This window comes from Dipodomys merriami, unplaced genomic scaffold (assembly GCF_024711535.1).
Source record: "Dipodomys merriami isolate MVZ:Mamm:240054 unplaced genomic scaffold, mDipMer1.0.p SCAF_1075, whole genome shotgun sequence".
Classification (NCBI taxonomy): Eukaryota; Metazoa; Chordata; class Mammalia; order Rodentia; family Heteromyidae; genus Dipodomys; species Dipodomys merriami.
In genome coordinates this window covers 193,608-221,271 of record NW_027202355.1, presented here as the reverse complement: position 1 = coordinate 221,271, position 27,664 = coordinate 193,608, and the positions used below count along the sequence as shown (strand labels likewise).

General features: G+C 36.7%; 1 pseudogene; it reads left to right on the top strand.

Moving 5' to 3' along the window:
* The first annotated feature begins 24,250 nt into the window (after nt 1-24,250).
* Nucleotides 24,251-24,670, top strand: LOC138815048 (golgin subfamily A member 7 pseudogene; annotated as a pseudogene).
* The last annotated feature ends 2,994 nt before the right edge of the window (nt 24,671-27,664 follow it).

The following is a 27,664-nucleotide window of genomic DNA, read 5'->3' as shown; positions in this document are numbered from 1 at the left end:
CTAAAATCAAGACTTCATACTTATTACCATCTTTGTGAGAACTTCAGATTCCTTATTTGGAAACTGAGCTGTTCAGTTAAGAGTGAATAGATGAATCTTATTATTTAAAATTTCATTTAACTGAAATTGGAAAGATTAATTTTTCAGACACTATTCACATTTGAGATTCATTAGCCACATATAGCCAGTGGGTAGTGTGTTAGACAATGCATATACAGAATATTTCCATTATCACATATGTTTCTGTTAGAACCGTTTTAGAGCATGTTTCTGCTTGTTAAGGGATGGTTCATGCTCATAAACTACATATGCTACATAGATGGTACTGAGACTGAAGGTCAGACCAGAAAGGCTAAACACACATGAAGTTAAGATATAGATATAAATTGTTCTACATAGGCACACTTATTTGTGAGGAGGAAGAGGATCAAACAGTCAATGTCAGCAGAATCAATGCTCTCAACTCTAGGAAAGAATAGGTGGAAATTTTAGCAATTCTTTGCAGCTTTGCTTCTGTGATTGAAATTGGCTGTGGTATTCTTAATGGTGATTTTGTTGTAAAATATACATGTGTAATTATCATATTAGCTCACAGAAGAATTAGTATTTGTGCTTTGTAAATGTCATTTGGTATTTATATGTGACATTTCAATTTCTTCTGGTACCATGGCTTCTGAGATTTTGCTTTGTTGTTCTTACAGCAGACATTTTTAAAAAAATAGTGGAAAAGTTAAGACTTCCTTGTGTTTTATAATCCCATTAGTACTCAGTAAGCTTAATAAACAGTGAGAATACAAGAACTATGTGAAGAAATTATATCTCCAATTAATTACTGGAGCAAAGAGAACTGGCTTTCCAGAATCTCCCCTTCAGAATTCAACAATGAGGTGGGAATAAGACAAGCAAAGACAGAGAAAGTAATTTGCACTGCAGTTGCTCTGCTGTCACAATGAACACCTGTTCTCATGCAATCTTTTTGAATCTCACAGTTAGCTTTTTTGTGGTTTTTATTAGTATGACAAAGATGACTGACTTTCCCAGATTTACAATTGGAAATGTGTGGGACACGTTCTGTTATCTATGGAATCTTCCTTAAAATTGTGCATCATTCACTTTGGTTCTCGGTGCCTTTTACATCCTTGTCACAAGTATCTATTTCTACAAATGGAGACGCTGGTTCATCATTTGCCTTTAAATGATTAAATAATGTGGATTTTGGAGGTTGTTTGATTTACTGTAGATGCAAAGTATTATGAGTAGGACCCTTTGGTCCATTTGGACGCTTCTTTGTAGAATTCTTATTGGGGTCCTTACTCATCGACTCATGTGTAAATAATTCCCCTCCCCATATTCCAGTATAATCCAGTACAGTGAGGCAATGCATTAGAAATTTAAAACATGCATATAACTCTTAAAATATACTTTCAAATATAATGACATAAATAAAAGGTTTTGTTTCTATTTTTTATCTTAGTATTATTGTCAAAGTGATGTACAAAAGGGTTCCAGTTACATAAGTAAGGTAGTGATAACATTTCTTATCTAACTTGTTACTCCCTCCCTCATTTTTCTTCCTTTTTCCCTCACTTTCCCAATCGCCTCCCCCAAGTTGTACAGATCATTTCCAACATATTGTTATGTTTGATTTCCTTTAAGTAAATATTTGTGCTGTTCCCATCTTGGAGCTCCACGAGGTAAACACTGGAACACCACAGTTAGAGCCCTCTATACATATTTTCCTACCATTTGGGGTCATATATTTGTTTGATTACTCATTTGTTTATTGCCAAAACTGGAGTTTGAATCCAGGGCCTGCACATTGTTCTCAGCTTTTCTTTTTCCTCAATTCTAGCCACAGCTCCATTTCTGGCATTTTGGTGGTTAAATGGGGGCTGGCTTTGAACCATGATCCTCAAATCTCAACCTTGTCAGTAGGATTGCAGGGGTGAGCCTACTTTATAATTTGACTTTTCATCTCATTATATCATGCATATATTTCCTATCCAAAAACATCCTTAGAAATTTCATACTGTTCTAAGAACATTACTTATAATGAGTACATGAGACTCCAGTGCTACTAAATTCCATAATTAATTGAACTGTCTCTATCCCTGAAAATCTTTGTTGTCTCAAAAATATTTAAATGGATCATCAAAGTACTTTTGGATTTTTCATTCTAATATCTATTTTTTTATAAATAGATTAGCATCTGCTAGTTGTTAGAAAGAACCAAATACAAACATTCTTCTTACAAAATGATCCACCTTAACTTGGCTCACCTGAAACAGTAGTTACTCCTCCCTGTGAAGTTATTCTTTTTCCCAGCATGCATTTCCATTTTTGTAACTTTTACACACCTTACCTACTATAATGCCTTGTCTAAAATCCCTCTTTCTATCATCCAGTTTTTGTACAAACCTTTTCCATTGTATTTCACTAAAAGGAAGGCATATTTCACTAATAGCAAATTAATGTCATCATTTCCATGGGTATTTCCATTTTAGCCTGGATCAGAACTTGATTCTAACAAGATTTTATTTTAATGGAAGAATCAGAGCATCAATTGAAAGCCTGAGAGTACCCTTATGAACAAATTTTATCATTCATTGCTTAATTTTCTTTTGGAATTTGAAGGCTAAAGATTATCAGCATATATATCTTCTGTTGTTACTGCATTTGATTCCCGTTCCCTGTATCTTGTATATACATTTTTCTAATGTGGGGAGGGGAAGGGAAATAACAAAATGCTGAAACAAGGATACAGGTTGACCAAATGTAACAATGAGATGTGCAATACACTATGTTGAAAATGAACTTCACAACTTCGGGGTAGGGGGAAAAAGGAGTTGGGAAAGTACAGAGGGAAGGAAATGTAGTGGGAAAACAAAGGAGGGCGTAACAATGCTCGACAGGAAATGTACTCATTACTTTACTGTAACCGTAACCCTGTAACACCTCTATACAGTATCTTTACAATAAAAATAGTTTTAAAAAGATTTCCAGCTCATACTCCCATGTTTAATTTGCTATACACCTTAAATGCTTCATATGGGTCAAAATGGGAAACAAAAAAGAAAGCAACTTTCAATATAGATTTCTACTGTTGTAACACTGAGATGCCAAATGCATTGCCAAGTGCACAGGAACACAGATTACAGACATTAACCTCTAGAATTCTGAGTTGTCTTCTTTGGCTTGAAATCTCTTAATTGTATTATATACAATACGCAGAAATGTCCTGAAAAAATATTCATAGATATAGAACAGTTTTACAAAAACAAGAAAATTTATACCAAGTCAAAAAGAGGAAACTAATACAAGAAAAATTTTATTCCTGTTTATATAAAGCTAGGATTGAACATGGGTCTACCAATAGTCTGAAGAAAAGCAATTATTTAAGTGATTTCTTATTATAAATATAGTAATATAATTACATACATGGTAAAATAGAACTTGATGATGAGCCATGAACTCTGGCTGGGGAATTCAAGAAAATCTTTCTTGCACAATGTCATGATACGTAGGAAGGGAGAAAACAAATATTCTGTAAAATGATGAAAAGCTTATGAAGTTCAGTAATCTCCAAATATTATGACCAAGGAATGTAAAGTATCAGGAACTAGGTAGCAGTAAATTGGAAAGTGAAATTGGAGAAATTGAAATGGCCATATAGCTTGGTGTTATGGCACTTTCTTAATATGTACAGGGCCCTGGGTTCAATCCCCAGCACTAAAAAGGAAGGAAGGAAAGAGACCTAGAAAGATTTGTCAGGTGGGCCCAGCACCATCATAGACTTTTTATTCTCTAGCCCATGATTCCATACTGTTGATTACACATTATTACTGCATGGGAGATTTTAACTTCAGTTGCCCAAGTCCCAGCCATTTTTAGTTGCGTGGGTACAGATCTATCAACTTCAGCTCATATGATTTCGGGGCACCAGTAAACACCCAGGACAGAGATATCATGAGAGCACATATGAGTCTAGAACTTGAAAAATGGTCTATGAACCTTTTATTTCTGCAGAAAAATAAATACACATGGTATGTTAACCTAAGTATGGATATAGATTAGTCTGAGTTTAAATGTACCCATATACCAGTTTTGCAACCTTGAGTAAATTACCTACCTCTATTTAAACCTCCATTTCCTGTTTTGGACATGGGAGCCAATGAGACTACCGTGCTAAGTTATTTCTAAAGTGTTTTCTGGCTATGCATTTTTAAATTTATTATAACTACCGTTAGTTGACTTGTTTATATAGTGCACATTTGCACCAGGTGCTGATGAGCAAAGCAGAAGAAGATGAAGTGTGCTGTCTTAGGTCTCTCGGGTACTTGATGTAATTCCTTACACTCCAAAATTTATGAAGTCAGAGTTGAAAACAGGGCAATTTTAAAACTTTTCTCTATGGAGCCTTAGCATTTTTCAATATCAGAAGGACTCCAGAAAGATGGAAAATTAAAATAGAGAAACTGGGGCTGGGAAGGTGGCTCAGTGGTAGAGTGTTGCCTTGCATGCATGAGGCCCTGGGTTCGGTTCCTCAGCACCACATAAGCAGAAAAAGCCAGAAGTGGGGCTGAGGGTCAAGTGGTAGAGCGCTACTCTACAGTTGAAGAGCTGAGTGACAGCTCCCGGGCCCAGAGTTCAGGCCCCACAACCACCAAAATAGAAAAGAAAAAGGGAAAAAAAGAGAAACCACAACAGTCCTTGTCAACTAGCTTACTGTTAGTCCTTTTGACCTATGATGGCAAATTACCAGACACTGAATCGGTTATAAACAACAAATTTATTTCTGCACTCTGGAGCCTGGAGGTCCAAGATTGCAATGCCAGGAGAGTCAGGATTTTTTTTTCTGAGTGATGCACTGTACTAAAGATCAGGAGTGAAATCTATTTGGTTTTGTTTACTTAAATCCCAGTCATGAAGGCTTGCCTCCATGACATAATTACCGTCCACATACACACAAAGGCCCACTTCTGTCTCAAACTGTGATCCTCTTACTTCTGCCTCTCTTATCAACATGTGTCACGTTTGTTTTAGGTGTTGATATTTTCACCATACCAAAATCAAGCCTCCGATACCTTCCAGAGTCTAAGTCATAAGTAGTTAGAATTATAGGCATGCACCACTATATGAAGCTCAATTTTTCTAAAAAGAAATCTTCAGTAGCTCTGCTAACAAAGAGATATTCACTCACTTATCTTTAGTCTGCAATTCTCTGCCTCTGGAACTTTTTTCTCATTGTTCTCCTCACTGAAGCCGGCAAGTTTGTGATAACTTCAGTATTGTTAATGCTTTCAAAATATTCCTTTTTAGTCTACATTCTTCATGCCTCATGATCTATATCATAGTGATTTTCCTTACCAAAAATGTTTGTCTCAGCCAGGAGAGGTGACTGATGCCTGCAATCCTGAGGAGCTGAGATGTAAAGACTTTAGTTGGAATCCAGCCAAATATTTTCTATCTAAAAGGAAACTGGGTGCCTCTTAATAACATAAAAAAAATTCATATTTGTTATAATAACATCTTAGAAATTCAAAGTTATTCATTTGATAACCTTAATAGAAACAAGGAATTAAACATGAATTTCTCTCAGGAAATCCAAGTCATTCATTACAACCCTAACTTATTTGGGGAGAGAGTTGAAATCTCGTTCAGAAAACATAACCATGTGCCATTGTTACCTTCTCCTTTCTGTCATTATCAAACATGCTTCAGAGGAAACAGACTTAAACAGATATGAGTCCTGGAATATATTGTAAATGCCAGCATTGAATGATCTCTCCATGGTAAAAAATTCTTCACAAATTTTCATGCTCCTGAACAACCCATCCTGTTGCTTTGCTCTGAGCCTGGATGAGTTTTCCCATTTGTCCTTCTATGGCATTCTTCTAGAGCAGGTGTGTGTCTTTTCCTTAATTTGGCCGATATGGAGTCTTATTTCCTCTTTCAAACATTCTGAGAAGCTATTGCCAGGCCACAAAAAGTAAGATAAAATTTTCATCCCATATTCTCCCCTCATAGATCTCCTGCCCTGAAAAACTGTTTACTGAACAAAATGGAACAATGATTGTTGAAAGAGCATTATCACACTAGTCATAACACCAGAGAGGAACAAGTAGAAGAATCATTATCTGCGTGTCACCAGTATCAATCGACCTACTGCTTCCATGTTTAAATGGGACAACTAATATATGTTTTTTCTAGCTGCCAGTGGCTCACACCAGCAATGCTAGCTACTCAGGAGACTGAGGTCTGAAGATTGTGGTTCAAAGAGAGCCCAGGATAGAAAGTTCATGAGATTCTTACCTCCAATTAACTACCAAAATGCTGAAAGTGGTACTGTGGCTCAAGGGGTAGAGTTCTAACCTTGAGCAAAACAGCTCAGGGACAGCATGCGGGCCAAAGAAACAGCACACACACAAAGATATATGCTTCTAGATTTCCTGATCATGTTCTTTTTCATAATATGAAGATTTTGTAAGTCAAATAATCTTGATGCCAATTAATAGCTATGCTGTCTTGGGCTTGTAATCCTCAACTTCATCTTCCTTGCCTGTACAATGAAGAAATTTTGCAAAACTGGTGCAGTGGGCGAATCCAGTCATAATGCATGTGTGTGAAAATGTAACCAGGTAAATTCAGGGGGTGAGGTTGGGAAAGATAAAGAAGAATGATCAAATTGGTGACCTCCTTAAAATGTACTCACAAACTGACATATTAAATGAAAGCTCCTCATAATAAAAAATAAAAATTAAAAAATTAATACTCTTTTGTTCACTATTTAGGTATAATTTTTTAAGTAGAAAAAAAGTAACCAGTGCATCAGTGCAATCCACACCTCTTAGGGCCAGATAGTGCATAACTGTTTCTTTTAAAGAATACAGGACAGAGAAGAGTGGAACAAATCATTTCCAGAATAAAACTGATCAACTCTACCCCAAAGTTACCATCAATAGTGATGTTGACATACACCCTTGATTTCATGCACTCAGAGCACATTTACCCCCATCCCCCAATCCTGGGTTTGAACTCAGTGCCAAGCTTCTGTCCCAGAGCTTCCCCTCACTCCACCCCTCAAAGCTATTGCTCTAACATTTGAGCCACAGCTCCAATTCTGGCTATTTTTGGTTAATTGGAGGTGAGTCTCATAGATTTTCCTGCCCAGGCTGGCTTCGAATCACAATCCTCAGATCTCAGGCGTGGAATATAGTTGTGAGCCACCATACCAGTGCATACTTTTGCACTGTAATTTTCCTCCCTGAAACCTCATAGCCACAATCTTAGGCGAAAAGATTCAGAGAGCCCCCAATTGAAGACCATTCTACAGAATGTTTTGTCTCCTAAAAAGGGAGAAATGCCATCTCTTTCCCTTTGGTGAAAATAATAGAAGTTAGATTATTATATGACAATAATAATAGATATTATTATAACTCACAATATGTATTCCCATCCCCATTGCTACCAGGCTAGTTTGTATAACTTACTTTGACAAATGACATGTAAGAAATGATGACACGTGTCTTTTCTGAGCTTTAGTCCTGTGGTTTTCACTCTTTTCTTCCCCTGGGAACCTCTGGCGGTCAGTGAATCCCAGAATCGACACCATGTTGATTGTCAGTGTGCCTGGAAGAGGCTTGGTAGCATGAGAGAGAATAATCAAAGTTGTAAGCTATTGAGTCATTGGGGTTGGTTTCCCACAGTAAAATTAAGCTCACATTGAAATCCCATTTCTAGGTAATCTAGGCCTCTTTTTCTTCACTCCTCTCCCGCCCCCTTCTCATGTCTTCCTGAATATTTTCTCTTCTACCAGCTTCTCTTCAGGTGACACCAATTCATGAGTCTCCTTATCCAAGAAACTGCTTTTGTGTTCCTATATTACTTTTTCTCCTAGGTGTTTCTTCACTTTGTTTTTCTGAGGTTTTCAGCCAGAAGCTTCCAAGTGTGATGGATCCTCAGATAAAATCCCTCTGCCCAGGCTGGGAAGGTGGCTCAGTGGTAAACTGCTTGCTTTGCATGCATGAGGTCCTAGGCTCGATTCCTCAGCACCACATAGGCAGGAAAAGTCAGAAGTGACACTGTGGCCCAAGTGGTAGAGCACTAGCCTTGAGCTGAAGAGCTGAGGGACAGTGCCCAAGCCCAGAGGCCCCACAACTAATCCGCCCAAAAAAAATCGCGCTGGCACATCTCCCTTGCTTACTTTCACTCTACTCATGTTGGTTTACTAGGAGTCCAGAATAAGATAAAGCTCCAGAAACGTTTTGGATAGAAAAAGAAACCACCACATGGGAAGAGATTGGGAGCTGAACAGAGGCAGGAGGGATCATGGCTTCAGCCTCAACTGTCTTCTGTTACCAGCGGTGAGTCTTTCCTCCAAAATCAATGTGGCGAATTCTGCAATTCGTATTGACTCATCCACATACACAGACCTAGTTAGCCATGCAGAATGACTTAAAATATGGATTTCCTATATCACAGAAATCTGTACCGGATAAAATGGGCAGAAAGAACTTCATTTAGGGCTGGGAAGGTGGCTCAGTGGTATAGCACTTGCCTTGCATTGCCTGAGGCCCTGGGTTCGATTCCTCAGCACCACATAAGCAAAAAGAAAAAAGCCGGAAGTGGCGCTGTGGCTCAAGTGGTAGAGCGCTAGCCTTGAGCTGAAGAGCTGAGGGACAGCGCCCAGGCCCAGAGTTCAGACCACACGACCGGACCCCCCCCCCCCCAAAAAAAAGAACTTCATTTAATCAGGTTCAATTCATATTCACATGCTTAAAATTTAACTGAGAATAAAATCAAATTCACCCAGCCTTCATAAATTCAAAATATCCAAGCAACTACATTTTATTCCTGAAGGGGTGGTGCTCTCAGAAAATAAGGAATTAGGGTTCAGGACACATGTCAGACACATTTCACTTCAGAATCAAGATTAAATTCATTAGCACAGGCTGCAAATTTGCTTACTCTCAGCATTGTAAACACATATCACTTTTTCTGGACTTAGTAAAAAAGATGGAAGAGTTTGATTTCCCTTCTCAATTTCAATCTTCACATTCACATTTTCTTCTAAGGAAGTCATTTATCTCACTCACCTGAAAATACAAAATATGTCTACATACGAGGGTCTTCTGGACATCTGGGAGCAAAATAGGAGGATTGAAACAGGCTACAGGAAACTTGATTATTCAGAAATAAAACATGTTTTTACTTCATAGCACAGCCTTGATAGCACAGGTAAGCTAGTTTGGAAGGGCTTGTCCTTTCCACGACTCAGGTGGGAATGTGCTTAAGTTGGAGGGGAGAAATGTCTTAGTTTTCAGAAAAAGGCAAAAGAATGGTGATGGCTTTTCTTCTCAGAAGAGAACCTTTAAATAGGATACATTTTTCTCTTCACAAAACACTTAAATATACAGTAGTCCCCTTCACTGTAATTTCCCCTTCTGTAGTTAGTTACCTGTGCTCAATTGTGGTCTGAAAAGATTAAATGGAAAACAATCTCATATTTTGAAAGAGACCACATTCACACAATACTTTTTTTGAGTTTTGTGGATGTAAGGTCTCACTGTAGATCTCTCTCATTATTTTCCTGCGTCAATATTGTTTCCTGGGATTACAGGTATGCACTTCCACACCCATTTCACATTACTTTTTTATAGTGTATTGTTACAATTCTTCTATTTTATTAGTTACTGTTATAATTGTCTTACTGTTCCTAATTTATAACTTAAGATTTATTGTAACTATGTTTGTCTGGGTAAAAGCATAAAATGGTCATGTTGGTATTTATAGGGTTGCTTCCAGAACTGATTGGGTATACTAAAATCTGCACAGGCTCCATTCCCATATATAAAATAGCATAATATGTCATACAATGTAAGTTACACTTTAAATTATGTCAATGTTATATATATTACAAACATATATGTAACAGTATGTAAATAGTTGCTATATTGAATATTTGGGGAACAATTTTTTTTCCTGAATATTTTAAATTTCTGGTTGGTTGAAGACCTAATGTGGAAATTCTGGATACTGAAGGTTAAGTCTATAAAGTACTTCATTGATTTCAGGTATCTACTTGGAATGTATGTCCAGAGGCTAAGCAGGAACTACAATAAGAACAAAAAGAAACTTGAACCTCTTATTTTGCCATAATTATTCACTAAATAAAATGTGGATAAATGTGATTCTCTAGCTCTTCCTCCTTCTCCTCCCCCTTCTCCTTCTCTCCCCCCTCCTCCTCTCCTCCTCCTTCTCCTCCTCCTCCTCCTCCTTCTCCTCCTCCTTCTTTTTCTTCTTTTTCTTCTTCTACTTGGGTCCAGTCATGGGGCCTGAACATTGGGCCTGGGAGAAGTCCCTCAGCTCTTCGGCTCAAAGCTAGCGTTCTACCACTTAAGCCACAGCACCACTTCTGGCTTTTTTCTTTTTGCTTATGTGGTGCTGAGGAATTGAACCCAGGGCCTCAGGCAAGCAAGGCAAGCACTTTACCACTGAGCCACCTTCCCTGCCCCTCTTATTCTTATTCTTCATCCTCTTTTCTCATTGCTGAAGATCCAGCGCAAGGCCTTGCACATGCTAGCCTTGGTGTCAAACACAATTCTACATCCCAATCCTTTAGACCTTCTAAAAAGACAGTTTGAGAATTTCACAATGTTTAATAAGCAACACTAATTTTCCCTTTCCTTTCTAGGCTCCAAAACAGGGAAATGTGTGTGTGTCAGCGGGAGATAAATAGGACAGTCATCTAGGGAACACTTTGCTGATTGTCATATTTTATTTTTTTGTTCAGCTGGCATTTAAAAATATATTAGCATATAATTTAAATACTATATTTAAAATTTATTCATGTGAACAAAGACCAACTAAATAATTTTTGTCGTTTATATGTATAAAGTTAAAAATTCTGTCTCTATAAGAATCTTATAAAACGTTCTTTGGACATGATTCCTACCATCTCCTTAGAGGCAAAGCTGAAGTCTATATATTAAATATTCTACTCATCATATGCAATAATTAGGAAGGATAACTCAAAAATCAATAGAAACAATGAAAAATATGTCAAACATGATAAAAAGGAAAATTACCGATCAAACAGATGCTTATCATCTTGACTGCTAGAGAACAACCATCTGAGAATGTGCAGAATTACAGAAAGGAGAATATATAAATTCAAAAGAAAGAGAAAACACTGAAAATATTGAAAGAGAAACATGCACCAATAGGTCATGCTTGTAGTCCTAGATGCTCACGGGGCTCATTAGTGGCTAAAAAAAAGCAAGAATAAACTAGATAATATCAACTGAAAACCTTTCATAATTCAAAGGACAGTATCACAAGAAGTGAAAACATATGCAATAGATAAAGGACACATACTTGCTAATGCTACAATGTAAGGCTACAATGATCCTGAGTCTTAAGTATTTTTATATCTTCTAATTGTATACAAATTATTTCTGAATAGGATATTTCTTTAAAGAACATATGTAAATTAATAGTCAATAGGAGGAGTATATGAAGTAAGCTCCTCTTTAGTATCTAAGAAAAAATAAAAAGAAAAGTCACTAATGTGACAATTATATTAAAAGACGAAACAAAATATACTAATGCATTTGTGGAGAAATTGATTTACTCCACACATCAGATCAATTTGTGTAATACTGCAATCATTTTAGCAAGCAAGGTTTCAAGTCTTCAAAAGGTCAAAGTGAATTGTATACGATCCAGCCATTACACTTCTATGTATGTATTAAAGAGAAGTAAAAAGCTTGTTTGGACAGGGAATGTAGTTCATTGACAGTGCACTGGAACAGTATATGGGAGACCTTGGAAATAATCCCCCAAAACAAATTTTGAAAAGACACACTATAGAGAATGTATGATGGACAAGTTCCTGTAAGTGAATTTTATATCTATTTTAATGTCTGTTCTAAAGTTTACAGAATTTCTATTTGAAGAAATGCAAGTTTGTGAAAATTACACTTGGAAAACCTCTGATTGTACAATTCACTTCCAAAGTAATAAAATGTATACAATGAAAGGGGATAATATATTGCATGTGAATTACATGTCAGCAAAAAACCTATTGTAAAAAATACTTCACACAAAACGCAGATTACCTAGAAAGATGTTTTGGTGTTGGTTAAAAACACTTTGTAAACTAGTTTTTAAAACAAAGATGTGATTTCTGTTTATTTTGAGTGTATACAGAGATAATTCACTCAAAAAGTGCATGTGATAACTGGAATACATACGAATTATGTATCTTTTATAAGTAATTTATAATCTTTTCTGGAAGAAACTTTTAGCAAATGAGAGAAGACACAAATCTATGCATCTGCTTTTTATGAAAACCATGTCTTACTTGCTCAATCCAATTGCTTTTCTCTACTTTTCTAGGAAAAACGTATTCTCAAGATAAGAGCCAATAGCAGTGAAAAGAAAAAAATCACAATCATCATGATTTATTTATGAAAATAAAAAATGAAATAAAACAATTTCACTTAAGGGACTTCAGTATTAGTGTTTATGAAGATGTTCCTGAATGCCAACCTCCATTGATTTTTTTTGGAATTTTAATTTCTACCAACATATGAAAACTAGAAGAAGAAAACAAATATAGTCTTAGAGCAAACCAACCTTGAAATAATTTTCTTAATTGTTTTGAAATTACAAAAGAATTGATAGCATTAAGCAAATGAACCTTTCCTTAGGAAATCATTTAAAAATGTTTATCACTTATTATAATTCAAATAACAAGCAAGAATAATTTTATATAATCATTACAAATGTCATCTTACTATTATCGTAAAATAGAATAAAAGGCCGGCCCCAATATATTACCTACGAATCATTATGCTTAATTCTTAATCATTACCTAAATACCTTAAACAATTTAAATAGTCATATTTTAACATAGACGTAAATATTCGATACTTTTTACTTAACATTTTCCAGGAGCATGCATTCATTTTTCTAAGAAATATTCACAGCATTTAAAAGATGCTTTGGTGAAATTAATGTGATACATTTTGTTGTTGTTTTTGTTGTTATTGTTTACAAGGCCTGGGCATTGTCCCTAGGCATTTTTATGTTCAAGGCCAGCAGTCTACATCTTGGAGAACAGAGCTAATTCCGGTTTTTGAGTGGTTAATTGGAGATAAGAATCTAACAAGTATTTTTCTGTTTGGGCTAGTTTTGAAAACAGTTCTAAGATCTCAGCCTCCAGAGTAGATATAGGCATGAGTTACTGGCACTTGGTTTGATTTTTTTTTAATTTTAATAATGTTTTAAGATTTTTGCTTCACTATAATGTACATTGTTCTACACATAAATTTATATATATGTATATATTTCTGATGACAAATTCTCTCTAAAAATGTATGTCTTTCTACACAGAAATATATATATGTACATATATGTACATATATATATATATATATATATATATATATATTTCTGAAGACAGACATCCTCTGAAAATTTTATTCTACTATTTTTTACCTTTTTCATTTCAAAGATATACAGTCTATTTTCCCAAGTTTCCTGTAGTAAAATAACTAATAATTCAATAGAAATTAGAGTTTTTTCTTTCAATGAAATTTTAGATATACACAAGATATTTTAGTAATGTTTATAAGTATATTTTTTGAAAAATTCTGTTTAAACTCTTAAATATTTGTGTGTAATCACAGGGAGAGAGGAAGTTAATTCATACTGGTTAGGAATTTGCAATGCTTCAAAAAATCTATTCAATAATTTGTTATAAGCACATTGTCAAGCTACCTGGTATGGCTTAGTTTTTTGTTTCCTTTTTTTTATTTTTCTTTCTTTTAATTTAATTTAATTTAATTTGTGAACATACTGTACAGAGGAGTTACAAATACATGGGCAGGATAACGCGTACATTTCTTACAAAGCATTGCAGCCTCCTCCTTTGTTTACCCTTCACATCCCTTCCCAGCCTCCCCCCTCCCCCCCCAATCCCAATCCTTCTCCTTCCCCCCCCTTCCCCACCCCCCACCAACGTTGTAAAGCTCGTTTTGGACATTACAACTTGTACTTCTTATTGTTGCAACAGGTCCACCTGTATCCTTAAACAAGTGGTTTTTCCCCATCTCCACAAGTTATACTGACATCAAATATAGTGAAAGCAGGGGTTATACTGTGGGGGAGGGACATACAAAGGAACAAAGAGATAATCTTATAAATGCGTTAGAAACACATGCATGAAAGAAAAAAAACATTAAAATACACATCTAAGGGTTCATTTTCCTGACATCACATTATCTGACCTTTTCCGCTTGACTCATATATATACTAACTAGATATTACAAATAACCGAAACCATGGGACCTATGATTCTTTGGGCCTGGCTTACTTCACTTAATATAATTTTTTCCAAGTTTTTCCATTTCCTAAGAAATGGGGCGATATAGTTCTTTCTGATGGAGGCATAGAATTCCATTGTGTATATATATCACATTTTCTTGATCCATTCACCTACTGAGGGGCATCTGGGTTGGTTCCATATCTTAGCTATGGTAAATAATGCTGCAATAAACATAGTTGTGCTATTAGCTTTAGTGTGGTCTTGTTTGTAAACATTTGGGTAAATGCCCCAAAATGGGATTGCTGGGTCATAGGGGAGTTCTATGTTAAGTCTTTTGAGGAACCTCCATACTGCTTTCCAAAGTGGTTGAACAAGTTTACATTCCCACCAACAATGAAGTAAGGTTCCTTTCTGTCCACATCCCCTCCAGCATCTGTTGTTGTTAGAGTTCTTGATTTTTGCCATTCTAACTGGAGTGAGGTGATATCTTAATGTTGTTTTGATTTGCATTTCTTTTATGGCTAGGGATGTTGAACATTTCTTCATGTGTCTATTGGCCATCCTTCTTTCTTCTTCTGAGAAGTTTCTCTTTAAGTCTTTCTCCCACTTATTTATTGGGCAGTTGTTTCTTTGAGGGTTTCTTTATTCAAATATTTAACGTGATTGCATGCACAGTGGTAACATTAAAATTATTAATCAAAATACAAATAATTGCAAAATCAAAGACACATATCAGACTTTCAATAATTAGCACTTATGATGGTAATAATAATAAAAATAATGACCACAATGTAGCCTGATAATGACAATGTTGTGATTGAAAAGGAAAAATTATTAGCCATCTTTGCAGCTAGCTTTCCCACATTGAATACATAGTTATAAACAGCATTGGATTACATACAATAACAAGAGGAGAGTTTCAATATCAAGAAACACAATCACATAAACTGGTGAGAGAGTAAAAACCCTAATGTCATTCTTGCAGTTTGTCTAATGTATATTCACTTTTCATCGTGGTATTGATTTTTTATAAATAAAATCATTTATTTACAAATGTTGATTATTCCACGTAGATAAAACATAATATGTTGAGTGCTTTCTGTTATCAACTGATCTTGTTTGTTCTAACCTTGAGAACTTAGGAGAAAGCCTTTCATTACCCAAACAGCCATTGGCTTAGTTGTATATCCCTAGAAGGTAACAACAAATGCCTCAAGCATGTCCACTCATTAGACAGAAATCCGTGGTCAGTTTTAGTTTCTCTCCAGTCCACTGGAGAAAATCTGTGCATAAATTTATGAAGAACACTTGACAACAAATAAAACAAAAGAGAAATTTAGATGGACTAAGTGTGATTAGTTCAAATAACATTCCCATATAGATACTATTCAATAACCAATGTTTTCTATGAAGACTTAGGGTCTATGTTAAAAGGGCAGAATGATGCAGGCTCCAGCCTCAGGATTATCTGAGGACTATGTTTGTGTATATGGAAAGCTCTTGGCATGCCGGGCTTGAGAGGGAACATGTTCTATCTCCCTATCTCAAAACACATGTCACAGACTCCTGGGAGCTAAGGAAGTAGCTCTTCTGCTTGCTTAAACATAGATGATCAGCTGGTCAAGCATTTTCCTGAGATTGGGGAAGTGGTTTCAGCTTTCTCTAAAATAGTTTAGATAATAATATACCAAGTCATTGTCTCATAGGTTAAGTAAAATGTACCTGTTGGAATTTTTTGTGAATGTCTCCTGACTAAATCTTGGCAAAGATAATGCTTGCTTGTCTTTAAATACCCACTAACAATAAAGCACAGCATTCAGTGGCAATTGCTGTTTGCACTCTGCATCCCCTGTGTCCTGGTGATTTTGTGACCCTTACCCGGGACCCCAACGCCTTAGACATATTGACAGTATCTTCTTCAATACATCTGTAAACACATGACACAATTTACATAATAACACTTACATATCTGTAGTTGCCTTAAAAGAACACAGGCCTTAGAGCCAGGAGGTAAAATTTATTTTTATTTCTGCATGAAAAAATTTGAGATTTTATACCAAAAAACTGGATTTGACTCTTTTCTTATTTGTAAGCTAAGGTGGAAAATGTAAGGACTCTTCACTTTCTTTTTTCTTGCTCTAGAAGTCAATAAATACATTCTTCAATATTTCTGGTAGATTACATCCATTTACAGATGAGAAATGTAAGGCCAACAGTCAATGTAATGAATAAATAATGATACTAGAATTTGTGTCTGAGCTCTTCACTCTGTGTGCTTATAAGGAGTAGTAATTTGGTGGTGGAGAGGACCAGTATGAAAAAAACTATGGGGCAAAAACATACTTGTTAAAGGTTGTTTAATATTAGGTGACCAGTGATGATTACATGAAACAGGCTGGTGTCAGGGGTATAAAAAGGAGTACATAGAAATCATATTAGTGACAGAAACTGAGAAAATCTTGATCATTCATATAATCTAATGGGAGGGAGTAGATGGGTAAGAATAAATCTAAAGTGTTCTACAGCCATGGCCTGGCAACTGTGTTAGTGATATTCTTGGTGATAAAGATTACAGAAGGAAGTGATGGATTTAGGGGAAAAAACTCACTGAGAGTTCTGAGTTTATATTAAACTGTTGCAAAGATAGGTCTGTTTAGACACCATCAAAATATTCATGACCGTGAATATGAAAAAGAATAATAAAATCGGGGGCATTATTAAAGGGAAGAGGAAAAGGAAAGTTCTGACACAAGTGCGAGCAATATGAGCACCAGTGTGGACAAGATTGGAACAAAGAGATAAAGAAGGAAACAAGAAAGTAATAAACACAGATTTATACAAGTAAAGAAAGGAAAGAATTTGCCAGAAGAAAAGGTCAAAACTCTTACAGAGGTATTGAAGGAAATATGCTATTTGGATTTGAAAATTAAAAGGGCAGAGACAAGTTCAATGAGAACAGAGTTTTGGTAAAATGGTAGAGATATGTCATATTGATGAAATTTTGAGATATGAATTTGAAGCCATAAAATTCTGGATCCAGGAATTCAAGAGATCCTGTTGATTTTAAATGTTGGGAACAAATGCTTTTATCCTATCCTTAGAAGAATTATACTGATGTAACTGACATGAACTTTAATTAGATGTATTCTGTTAATAGTTTTGAAGCCTTTTTTAGCCAGGAGATTATAGATTGAACTAAAACACAGACAGGACTCATTTGTCCTACAGTTCCAATGAGTTACCCATGTATCCACATCAATTTGGGATTTCATTGAAATATCTGTATATATGTTTAGATATCTTATCAGACTATCCATTAAAAATGTAGGACAAGTAACACCAAATATTAGGTTGAAAATATACTAATGTTACTCAAGACACCTCAAATTGATTCTTCTTTAGCCACTGAGTCATCATAATTGCCAAATACTGTATTTCAATCTAGTTCTTTTCAGGGATATTTCCATTCTGAAATAACCCTGCCAATCAACTTTCCACAAATTCTTTTTTTTTTTTTTTTTGTCGATCGTAGGGCTTGAACTCTGGGCCTGGGCGCTGTCCCTGTGCTCTGCAGCACAAGGCGAGCGCTCTACCACTTGAGCCACAGCACTACTTCCCACAAAATCTTATATGTAGGAAGTGCACTTATAAATTTCAAACTTTTATTGAATGGAAGAGTTCAGACAGTACCCTCACTACTAGGATTAAATGCCTAAAAAGATAAGGCATTTTGCTCTAATGCCTTTCTTTCTTTTTTTCATATACATTGGCAAGTAGGGAAGGATTCTAATGCAACAATAATACAATGGTGACTTGTATTAACACAGCATTCAGGATCTAGTTTTAATTTGGATACTTACTAATTAGCTCCAAAGTTTGTGGATATTTATAGTTCTCGTGGGTAATCTAATGTGCTCCAAGAAAATGTCCCTAAGGAGCCTTTCAATTATAATATGTCTGTTTGCCTCCAAATGCTTTAAATTGTACACCCGCTAATGTGGGCATAAGGTTACACTGTTGAACTTTCCCCTTCAGATAGTGAGTATGACCCTATTGCTTAACATGGAGAAAGTACCTTCTTACATAGACTGGACATGTGCAAACAAGAAGTGGTACGTGAAAAATGTTCTTAGCAGTTTGTACAGATGAAATGGAAATAGAGCAACTGTGAACTCAGAACGAAAGTGGAAAAGAAGAAAAAGGAATAAAGAAGAATGTGCCAAGGAAATGCTGAAGTGCAATTTCAAATAATGTGCTCAGGTGTGAGGGTGTGTTCAAAGTACAGCCAGGCAATGTAGTTCGATAACATAGGGGAAAAAAAAACTACTTTAAACCATTCTGGGATAATCATACAAGTAGAAGCCTCTAACTCTGACTCTCAAATCAACCACATATCATCAATTTAAGGAGTATTTTCCAAGAGCAAAGTGAGAAAAAGAGGGCACATCACAGTTAGTGTTCTGATTGAAGTAATGACAATCATATTAATTTTCTTAAAATTTTCATTGATTTTGGAGCATTAAAGTGGGAAAAAGCCAAGTAAATATTTTTTCAAGAACCTAAATTAAGTGGGGGTATGCTATTGGTCTCTTTTTAACTTGGAAGTTAAAGATTATGCCTTTTTTAAATTGTGGAAATAGTGAAAAGAGGGTATACAATTACATGGACAAGGTAATAAATGCATTCATTTTTTTTTGGGGGGGTGTCCAGGAATGGGGCCTGAACTATGGGCCTGGGTGCTGTCCCTCAACCCTTCATCTCAAGGCTAATGCTCTACGAATTGAGCCACAGTGCCACTTCCCGCTTTTTTTTCTTTTGGCTTATATGGTGCTGAGGAATCTAACCGAGGGTCTCATGCATGCAAGGCAAGCACTCTACCACTGAGCAAACTTTCCAGCCCAGGAGTACTTTTCTTATCAAGCATTGTTGCCTCCTCCATTGTTTCCCCTTCCCATCCCTTGCCATCACCCCCTCCCCCACGACACACCTCCACGCCCATCCCCACCACCCTCGCCCACCCCCTGCCCCTCAGTCAAAGTTGTTAGGTTCATTTTTTGACTTAATGTCTTGTACATCTCATTGTTGCAATTGGTCCCCCTGTATCCCTATTTAAACAATTTTCCTTTTCACTTCCCATCCACAAAGTATACCAACATCAAATACAGGGAGAACAGGGGTTATACCGTGCAGTAGGGCTGTACAAAGCAACAAAAAATATCATCTTATATATATGTTAAAAATAATCGCAAGGAAGAAAAACCATTTGAATCCTTATCTTGGGGTTTATTTAGCCTAAAATTTATTTATCTGAACTTTTCTGCTTCTCTCATACATATACTAGATATTGCAAATAAGGGGAACCATGAGAACTATGTTTCTTTGGGCCTAGATTACTTCACTCAATATAATTTTTTCCAAGTCTTTCCATTTCCTAAAAAATGAGGCCATGCCATTCTTTCTGATGGAGGCATAGACTTTCATTGTGTATATATACCACATTTTCTTGACCATTCATCTACTGAGGGGCTTCTGGGTTGGTTCCGTATCTTAGATATGGTAAATAATGTTGCAGTAAACACAGTTTTGCTCCTAGATTTAGTGTGGTCTTGTTTGTGATCATTTGGGTAAATGCCCAAATATGGGATTGCTGGGTCATAGGGGAGCTCTTTGTGGAGTCTTTTGAAGAACCTCCATACTACTTTCAAAAGTGGTTGAACAAATTTACACTCCCACAAACAATGCAGTAAAGATCCCTTCAGCCCACATCCCCTCCAGCATCTGTTGTTATTACAGTTCTTGATTTTAGCCATTCTAACTGGAGTGAGGTGGTATCTCCATGTTGTTTTGATTTGCACTTCCTTTATGGCTTGGGAAAGTGAGCATTTCTTCATGTGTCTATAGGGCATCCTTCTTGCTTCTTCAGAGAAGTGTCTCTTTAATCCTTTAGCCCACGTATTAATTGGGAAGTTGTTCCTTTGCGGATTTGTTGTTGTGGGATTTAATTTTTTGAGGTCCAGGTATATTTTAGATATGAGACGGTTGACCATTGTATGGCTAGTGAAGATCTTCTCCCAATCCGTGGGTTTTCTATTGATCTTGCTAGCTATGTCCTTTGCCATGCAGATGCTTCAGGAGTCACATCTTGCCCATAAAAACAAACACATTTTCAATGTTAAAGGCTGCAGCAAAATCTATCAAGCAAATGGCCCCCATACACAGGCGGGTGTTGCAATCCTAATATCAGATAAAATAGACTTCAAACTAAAATTCGTGAGAAAAGACAAAGAAGGTTGCTACATACAAATTAAGGAATCTTTCCTTCAGGAGGATATTAGAATTCTAAATATCTATTCGCCAAACAATGGAGCACCCAAATTTATCCAAGAAACACTACTTTCCCTCAAATCCCATATAGATCCAAAGACATTAATTGTTGGGGATTTTAACACACCACTCTCCCCACTAGATAGATCAACTCGGCAAAAACTCAACAGAGAAACTGCAGATCTAAACAACTGCATAGATCAACTAGAGTTAACAGATATCTACCAAATATTTCACCCAGCAGCATCAGAATACACGTTCTTCTGAGCAGCACATGGAACATTTTCTAAATCAGACCACATTTTAGGCCACAAAGCAAACATGTCGAAATTCAGAAACATTGAAGTTATACCTTGCATTCTCTCTGACCACAAGGGAATAAAATTAGAACTCAACACCAAAAGCCTCCAAAGAAAGTCCAGTAACACATGGAGGCTGAACAACACACTGCTGAATCACAAGTGGGTCATGGAAGAGATTAGAAAGGAAATTCAAATATTCATCCTATTCAACAAAAATTAGCACACAAATTACCAGCTCCTCTCGGACAGAGCAAAGGCAGTACTCAGAGGCAAGTTTATAGCTCTGAGCTCCTACATCAACAAATTGGAGAGATCTGAAACCAACAATTTAATGAGACATCTGAACCTCCTTGAAAAAGAGCAGCAAGATAAACCCCAATGCAGTAGACAGAAAGAAATAATTAAAATTAAATCAGAATTAAATGAAATAGAATCCAAAAAACTATAGAAAGAATCAACAAAACAAAGAGTTGGTTCTTCGAAAAAATTAACAAAATTGACAGACCCTTAGCAAATCTTATCAGAAAAAGAAGAGAACACATCCAAATTAATAAACTCAGAGATGAGAATGGAAACATCACCACGGAAACAATCAAAATTCAGAACATTATAAGGGAATACTTCTCAAAACTTTATGCTCATAAGTTGGAGAACTTGACCGAAATGGATCTTTTCCTAGTAAATATTGACAAGCCAAAACTAAACCAAGTTGAGTTAAACCAGCTTAACAGGCCCATATCAAGCATTGAAATAGTAACAGGAATAAGAGACCTCTAAGCTAAGAAAAGTCCATGACCAGATGGGTTTACAGCGGAATTCTACAAGGCCTTCAAAGCAGAGCTCACACCAATACTCCTCCAACTCTTCAATGAAATTGAAAGAGAATGTTCACTACCAAACACATTCTATGAATGCATCATAACCCTCATCCCAAAACCAAGCAGGGACTCATCAAAGAAGGAGAACTATAGACCCATCTCGTTGATGAACATTAATGCAGAGTGTCTCCTTTGACTCTGAGGATTTTTATCCATTGGGAGTTGATTCTGGTGAAGGGTGATATCGAAGGATATAGGTTTTATTTTCTACAAGTTGTTAACCAATTTTGCCAGCACCATTTACTGAAGAGGCTGTCTTTCTTCCATCCTAATTTTTACCTCCATTATGGAAGATTAGATGGCTATAGAGCTGTGGGTCCATTTCTGGGTTTTCAATTCTCTTCCATTTGTTCTGAAGTCTGTTCTTGTGCCACTACTAAGCTCCTTTGTTTAATATGGCTTTGTAGTAGAGTTTGCAATTTGGTATTGATATTCCTCCAACACAGTTCTTTTTGTTAAGCATCAGTTTTGCTATTCGGGGTCTTTAATTGTTCCATATGAATTTTTGGATTGACTCTTCTATTTCCTTGAATAATAAGGCTGGAATATTCATAGGTATCATATTGAATTTGCAGATAGCTTTGGAAAGTATTGCCATTTTCACAATGTTGATCCTTCTAATCCAGGATCATGGGAGGTTTTTCCACTTTCTAAGTTCTGTTTTGATTTCCTTTTTCAGGTTTTTAAATTTTTCATCATAGTGATCCTTCACTTCTGTGGTTAAGTTAATTCCTAGGTGAAGTGCCCAGATCTCAGATGCCACCTCACAGACTACCAGAGACCACGATCAATGCAAACAGCAAAGAGTCGTTTATTGCAAGCTAGAGCTTGGTTCTCTGCACACTCGGTAACCAGTGACGCTAAGAGTTCCTGAGTACAAAATTAAAACTTAGCACAGCTTTTATAGTATCAAACAATCAAGTTTAGGGAGTTTCACACAAGCGAGTTCACAAGTTCAGAGGGTTTCCAAACAAGCAAGTTCACATTTTCAGGGGTTTTAAGTCCACCCTGATGGCACTACCATTTTTCTGATGGAACAATTAGGCAACTGGTCTGTTCCTTAAGGGTGGGCAGGGTTGGTGGCAGCCTGCGGTTTTTTGAGAACTGTTCCTCTTTTGAGGGTATTCTGAGGGCAGCACAGCTACAGGTTGTTGACTTAATCTTAAAATGCAGTTTCTGTAGATCTTCAGTCCATCCTCTTCTAGAGCATCGGGAACCAATCATGGTCCCCTAATTGGCACAGTCTTTTATATTTACAGTTTGGTATTGGGATCTCAGAACTAAGAGATGGACTGCACTGATCTCTTTTCTTACAAGGTCCAATTGTGAGTAAAAAAATAACAGTACCAAAGGTCCTTATATTTTTTAAACATTTTAAGACGTCCTTTTTTATTTATTTTTTATCCAAAGGATACCAATTTTTTTCCCAATTTTTCCCCCAAGGTTTCCTTTACTACCCTGCTCTTCTTTACAATTCCTCGAGCTTCTTTGTGGCTAGAGTGTAAAACTGCCCATTTTTTCCTCTTGCTTGTGGAACCAAGTTATCTCAGAACAGCCTCAAAACACCACTGCGATGGAGAATTTTGCTAGATTTTAAAGCTAAGAGCAGAGCTGTGTCTTATCCTTTTACTACCTGCATTGATAACACACTCAGATTATTACCATACCAGAGCCAAACTAGGCTGTGAGTATAGAGTAGATTTCCAGTGACTATGCACTGAAGTGCCTATGGCAAGCAAGCCAGTGATATCCTTTCTCCCAATATCTACTGTGGGAATAGAGAGGGTTTTTGGATATCACCCAAAATAATGTCCCACAAGATCTTAGTTTAAGCAGCTTTTAACCGGGTTGAGTCTCAAGTGATTGAACCCGGAAGGAGTTCAGACTACTTTTCCATGGTGGAGGTGGTCTGAGTGATGATATAGATTTCTTCCAGGTGACTGTCAGCTGGTCTTCAAACTTTACCCATTAGGGTGTGCAGCTGCAGCAGCAGGTCTCTCAGTGGCTCCAAGGTACTGTCACAGCTCATGCTGGACTGCAAATTCCTACACAGACTGGTTAAGGATACATTGCATAGACTTGGGAGGCTTTGGCCCTGTTGGATATTAAGACTGTTTAGCCAATAGCCCAGGATAATTTACCAAAATGACATTTTTTTTTACTAACCATATATTTTTGTAAACAAACACAAAAGGCTTAATCTTGTAACCATCTCCAACAGATGCAGTCTGAACACTTGCACACCTGTTAACACTATTCTTTATGCTTATTTTTTTTAAATAATTATTTTATCTATTTTGCCTCGTTTTTCCAAAACTTACTCTGGACTCTTGATCTTAAAAAGGGATTGATGGGACCCAGCGCGACAGCAGCTGGAGGGCCTAGGAGGTGGGGAGGTGGGTCCTGTCCTCACCATGAGGCTGCAGCAGGCGCCGGTGTCCAGGAAGGTATTCATTCAGTGCGACTACAGCAGTGGCACACGCTGTCAGTTCCGGACCAAGTTTCCTGCAGAGTTGGAGAACAGGATTGATAGGCAGCAAGTTGAAGAAACAGTTCAAACTCTAAATAATCTTTATGCAGAAGCAGAGAAGCTTGGGAGCCAGTCATATCTTGAAGGCTTTTTGGCTTGTTTGACAGCATATACCATCTTCTTGTGTATGGAAACCCATTATGAGAATGTTCTCATAATGAAGAAAGTCTCCAAATATATTCAAGAACAGAATGAGAAGATATATGCTCCCCAAGGCCTCCTCCTGACTGACCCCATTGAGAGAGGACTTCGAGTTATTGAAATTACCATTTATGAAGACAGAGTTTTGAGCACTGGAAGATAAGCCATAGAATTAAAGATCCCACCTCCAGCTGGAACCCTCATCTGTCCATGGGCCGATCACAGAGTGTCCCTACCTCCTCTCCAGAGCATCATTCCTTTGTATCTGCTTCCAGAGCCATGGTGCCATTTACTAACTTTCTAAAATTCCACACCTGATTTGATTTCTAGTCACTCAGCATCCACTTTGTGTCTCCAAATTGTATAGGACTTGTCATCTTTGATTAGCTTCTGAGAAAATACAATGAAGCATTTCACTTTTTTAAATTCAGTCATTTAATAACGTATGCAGTTAGAGGGCCTAATACAAAGTTTGTTTCTTACCTGCCACCAGGTAAAAAATTGCCATTGGTTCTCTTCATTCCTTGAGCCAGTTTCCCTGGTAGCTTTATACTGCAAGAAGTCAAATATTAGCCAAAATTCAGATTAATAAAAAGCTTTTCTCTAGGTGAGGGGTGTATTATGTTTGTGGTTTTGCCAATGCATCTCCCAGATTTCAGAGAACTATCATTTCTGCCATGTTTCATATCTTAAGATTTATTTCTGCTATTCAGTTTCTCAAGCCGAAGCTCAATGAAAAAAGAAGTATAATGTTGTTTGTTTTATTACAGCAATTATCGCTCATAAAATCAATATTTAATGCAATGGTCATTCTTTTCTTGGGAGACTTAGGTTTATTTGCATTACCTTTGGATGTGGGAAGATGTGGTTTGTGTTGCTTGTTCATTTACACAAATAAGCACAATGAAGTGGATGCTAATTTGTTAACCACATAAAGGTTGCACTAAACAGCAATTCACTCAGATGGGGACTCGGGAATTCTCCCACAGACCCCGTGGCAGCCCTATAGCTTGTCCTACAAGACTCTTTGCCAACCAGAATACAGATCCCGCGGGAAACCAGAATTACAGATACAGAATCTGCAGGCGACCAAAAACAGAGAACGGTAATGACTCAACTTACTTGTCGGGTTTTTCACGACTCCATGCTTTGGGGTCTGGGTGAGTTTATGGGGGGCATCACGGATGAGCCCCCAGAAGAAGTGCCCATATTTTGGATGCCCCCTAACAGACCACCATAGACCATGATCAATGCAAAATTTTGTTGAGATCTTTTGCTTCAATGTTCATCAAAGAAATGGGTCTATACTTCTCTTTAATTGATGAGTCCCTGCCCAGTTTTGGGATGAGGGTTATGATGGCTTCATAGAATGAGTTTGGTAGTGAAATTTCTCTTTCAATTTCATTGAAGATTTGAAGGAGTATTGGTGTGAGCTCTGCTTTGAAGGCCTTGTAGAATTCCACTGTAAATCCATCTGATTCTGGGCTTTTCTTGGATGGGAGGTCTCTTATTGCTGTTTCTATTTCAATGCTTTATATTGACCTTTTAAGATGGTTCAACTGATCTTGGTTTAGTTTCAGCATGTCAATATTTGCTAGGAAATGGTCCATTTCTGCCAAGTTCTCAACCTTCTAAGCATAAAGTTTTGAGAAGTATTCCCTTATAGTGTTCTGAATCTTGGTACTTTCTGTGGTGAAGTTTCCATTCTCATCTTTGAATTTATTTATTTAGCTGTGCTCTATTCTTTTTCTAAGTTTTGCTAAAGGTCTGTCTATTTTGTTAATTTAATTGAAGAATCAACTCTTTGTTGTGTTGATTCTTTGTATTGTTTTTTAGATTCTAATTCGTTTAATTCTGATTTAATTTAATGATTTCTTTCCGACTACTGGATTGGGGTTTATTTTGCTGCTCTTTTTCAAGGAGGTTCAGATCTGTCTAAATTTTTGATTTCAGCCCTCTCCAATTTGTTGATGTAGGAAATCAGAGCTATAAAATTGCCTCTGAGTACTGCCTTTGCTTTGTCCCAGAGGAGCTGGTAATTTTTGTGTTCATTTTTGTTGAATATCATGAACATTTGAATTTCTTTCTAATCTACTCCGTGACCAATTGGTGATTCAATAGTGTGTTGTTCACCATCCAAATGTTACAGGACTTTCTTTGGTGGCTTTTGGTGTTGAGTTCTAAATTTATTCCCTTGTGTTCTTAGTAATGCAAGGTATAACTTCAATATTTCTCAAATTGGACAGGTTTGCTTTGGACCTAAAATGTGGTCTATTTGGAAAATGTTCTGTGTGGTGCTGAGAAAAACCTGTATTCTGATACTTCTGGGAGAAATATTAGGTAACTGTCTGTTAAATCTAGTTGTTTAGATTTGTGGTTTCTTTGTTGAGTTTTTGTCAGTTTGATCTATGAAGTGAGGATAGGGGTGGGATAAAGTTCCCAACAATTAATGTCTTTGGATCTATGTGAAAATTGAGGGAATGTAGTGTTTCTTGGTTAAATTTGGGTGCTCCGTGGTTTGGTGAATAGAGATGTAGAATTGTAATATTCTCCTGAAGGAGCTATCCCTTAATTAGTATGTAGCGACATTTTTTATCTATTCTCACTATTTTAATTTGAAGTCTATTTCATGTGATATTAGGATTGCAATTCCCACCAGTTTATGGGAGCCATTTGCCTGGTAGATTTTGTTCCAGCGTTTCGCTTTCAAAATGTGTTTTTTTATGGACAGTTCTGACTTCTGAATGCAGCAGATAGAAGGATCCTCCTTTTTAACCCAACTAGACAGTCTATGTCACTTAATTGGAGAGTTAAGTCCAGAGTTAGGAATGAGAGGTGTTTGAGAGTTCCTGCATAGTTATCCACATTCTTGGGAGCTTCAGTGACTGGATTCTTCCTATGGTTGTTGGATTCTCAGTTTGGGTGCAGTTTCTTGGACTTTATTGTGGTCTTGTTGATTTTCTATGTGTAGCCATCTTTAAGTATCTTTTATAGAGTTGGCTTGGTGGAGATATATTGTTTCAGTTTTTCTTTGCTATGGAAGGTTTTTATTTCACCTTCGGTTATGAAGGAGAGTTTAGTTGGTTACACTGTTCTTGATTGATAGTTGTCTTTAGAGTATGGCCTCAATCATTGCAGGCTCTTCTTGCTTTAATTG